At 62.4% G+C, this 2,500-nt stretch overlaps 1 non-coding gene across 1 annotated transcript; it reads left to right on the forward strand.

Moving 5' to 3' along the window:
* Positions 1 to 2,034: 2,034 nt before the first annotated feature.
* On the forward strand, positions 2,035 to 2,188 carry LOC140473121 (5.8S ribosomal RNA). Its single transcript, XR_011958103.1, has one exon. It is a non-coding gene; the product is annotated as a 5.8S ribosomal RNA (ribosomal RNA).
* Positions 2,189 to 2,500: the final 312 nt, after the last annotated feature.

A 2,500-nucleotide genomic window follows, 5' to 3' on the forward strand; every position in this document is an offset into this window, starting at 1 on the left:
GATCTCTGTCGGCTTGGGGGTACGCCCGTTTCCGTTTCAACTTGTCTCGCGAGGGTGGTTTCGGGGCCAGCAGGAGAGCTCGTCGGGGTAGCAGGCCCTGCAGCCGTGGTCACCGCCAAACCCCCACAACTCGAGCAAGTGAAAAAAAAAGTAACAGGAGCGAAAGCATCTCTGTCGGCTTGGGGGTACGCCCGTTTCCGTTTCAACTTGTCTCGCGAGGGTGGTTTCGGGGCCAGCAGGAGAGCTCGTCGGGGTAGCAGGCCCTGCAGCCGTGGTCACCGCCAAACCCCCACAACTCGAGCAAGTGAAAAAAAAAAGTAACAAATAAGAAAGGATCGTCGGCTTGGGGGTACGCCCGTTTCCGTTTCAACTTGTCTCGCGAGGGTGGTTTCGGGGCCAGCAGGAGAGCTCGTCGGGGTAGCAGGCCCTGCAGCCGTGGTCACCGCCAAACCCCCACAACTCGAGCAAGTGAAAAAAAAAGTAACAAATAAGAAAGGATCGTCGGCTTGGGGGTACGCCCGTTTCCGTTTCAACTTGTCTCGCGAGGGTGGTTTCGGGGCCAGCAGGAGAGCTCGTCGGGGTAGCAGGCCCTGCAGCCGTGGTCACCGCCAAACCCCCACAACTCGAGCAAGTGAAAAAAAAAAGTAACAAATAAGAAAGGATCTCTGTCGGCTTGGGGGTACGCCCGTTTCCGTTTCAACTTGTCTCGCGAGGGTGGTTTCGGGGCCAGCAGGAGAGCTCGTCGGGGTAGCAGGCCCTGCAGCCGTGGTCACCGCCAAATCCCCACAACTCGAGCAAGTGAAAAAAAAAGTAACAAATAAGAAAGGATCGTCGGCTTGGGGGTACGCCCGTTTCCGTTTCAACTTGTCTCGCGAGGGTGGTTTCGGGGCCAGCAGGAGAGCTCGTCGGGGTAGCAGGCCCTGCAGCCGTGGTCACCGCCAAACCCCCCACAACTGTTGGGCGCCTACCTGCGCGGGGCAGGAGGACACTTTCCGATTTCAAATCTCCGTTTGCCGAGTCCACCCCGAACGCACGCGGGCGGGCGGGTTCGCATCACCCTTCGTCACAAGGGGCGAAGCCCGTTCCACCGTCTCGTCAGTAGTGCCGACCGGTCTGTGATCGACGAGGGGAGCCACACCAGGTCCGGCCCTGCTGCTTGGCGGCACCGCGTCGTCGGGAGCTCGCGACAGACGGAGGGTTTCGGTGTACTCTCCAGCCACGGGAAACGAAGCCGGTGATGCAGGCGCCGGTCTTTCGCTCCCAAATCGGCTGGGTTTACATCGTTGCTATCTAGTCACGCTCCCTTCAAACCCGACGGGGTACCTATTCCCCTCACCCGTCTGTGCGTATACAGCCTCTTTGCACTTGCGGGATGGGGGTGGTGGTTTAAAGACTCTCGAGTTGCCGCCCGTCGGTCTCCGAGCTCCGTGCAGTAGTGATCCCCAGCGAACTGCCAGCAGGGCGAACGAGCGATCCCGCTCTCGGTCGGGGCGCCTGGCGTCGATCGGTGGTCGGTGGCTTGCGGGCAAGCTGCGCTGTGAGTGTGGGAACGAGTATGACGAGCCGTTGCCGCGACTCCCAGTCCACCTCGGCGGTGGCTGGGCCGGGCGGGCGTCTGCTCGGGCGAGTGCCGCCCCCGCCTCCTCGCAGGAAGTCCGCTCGCCGACACGCCGCCACGTGCACGCGTCAGTGACGCTGCCGAACCGATGGCCGGTGCCCGTTCCCGCCTCTGCTTTTCCTAGGGCAAAGCTGCTGCACGCCTCGTGATACTAGGCGGGCGACATGGTGGCGGTGATCCTGCCTCCGTCGCTGCGGTGCGTTGGGGCACGCATCGCCTCTTGGGCGCCCTGTCCTCCTCCCCCCAATAGACGTATGTTTCTGCGGGCCGCACCAGGATGGTGCTCCCCATCGCTTCACGCCACCCTGCTCCGCCCGCACGCCGGCGTGCAGGTGGCTGTAGCTCAAGGTGGGGAGCGTATGTGCGGTCCGGGTCGCTTTCCTCTGGCGAGGGAGAGACCTAAAACAAACTCAGACAACTCTTGACGGTGGATCACTCGGCTCGTGCGTCGATGACGAACGCAGCTAGCTGCGAGAATTAATGTGAATTGCAGGACACATTGATCATCGACACTTTGAACGCACTTTGCGGCCCCGGGTTCTTCCCGGGGCCACGCCTGTCTGAGGGTCGTTTGGCAATCAATCGCACTCGCCTTGGCTGGCGAGAGCGCGGCTGGGGTGTCGCAGAGGACCCGTCCTCTTTGTCCCCCTAAGTTCAGACTCCGGAGCCCTCCGGCGTCGGAGCGCTTGGCCTTTCCCCCCCACCCTGCACATTCCGTTCGTCAGGCTCGACGCCATCCCCCCGCCGGGGAGCGCGGCCTGGCGTCCGTCTGTGTCGTGGCAGTGGGGCCAGCACGGCTGTCACCGGTCCCAGAATGGCTGTCGGTGGTTCACACTGTGTGTGTGTGCCAACCCTCCTGGTCTCTGGGACACGGAGCTGCCA

The sequence above is a fragment of the Chiloscyllium punctatum genome, unplaced genomic scaffold (assembly GCF_047496795.1).
Source record: "Chiloscyllium punctatum isolate Juve2018m unplaced genomic scaffold, sChiPun1.3 scaffold_521, whole genome shotgun sequence".
NCBI lineage: Eukaryota > Metazoa > Chordata > Chondrichthyes > Orectolobiformes > Hemiscylliidae > Chiloscyllium > Chiloscyllium punctatum.